Genomic DNA, 362 nt, shown 5'->3' on the forward strand with positions numbered 1-362 from the left:
TACTAAACGCTACGCTGGTTATCCCTTAAGGATGCATCACAAGAACAGCAACAATAATGATAAAATTGTTAATAATAATAATTGTTATGATCAAAAGGTGTAGGCTTCAAGAACATGGCTTTGTACTTGTTGGGCGAGTAAAGCATCTCGCGTTAGGGATTTTACGCACGGAGAGCACAATTCAACTGCCAGACCCAGAGGTCGGAAAAAACGTGGATAGATATTATGATAAAAAAAAGTTAATATCATTTGATAAACTTTAAAACTTTTTAAGATTCAATCAACTAAACAAAGAACCTCCGCGTTCCATCCACACACACAATAACGTGTCCTGGTTTGATTGCACCTGCGCGTCCTCGCCT

General features: G+C 38.4%; 1 protein-coding gene across 1 annotated transcript in view; it reads right to left on the reverse strand.

Moving 5' to 3' along the window:
* LOC116671668 (aspartate and glycine-rich protein) overlaps positions 1 to 362 on the reverse strand; it is a 4,818-nt gene that overhangs the window by 3,742 nt on the left and 714 nt on the right. The gene's annotated exons all lie outside the window — the stretch shown is intronic.

This window comes from Etheostoma spectabile, chromosome 21, assembly GCF_008692095.1.
Source record: "Etheostoma spectabile isolate EspeVRDwgs_2016 chromosome 21, UIUC_Espe_1.0, whole genome shotgun sequence".
In the NCBI taxonomy this organism is placed as follows: Eukaryota; Metazoa; Chordata; class Actinopteri; order Perciformes; family Percidae; genus Etheostoma; species Etheostoma spectabile.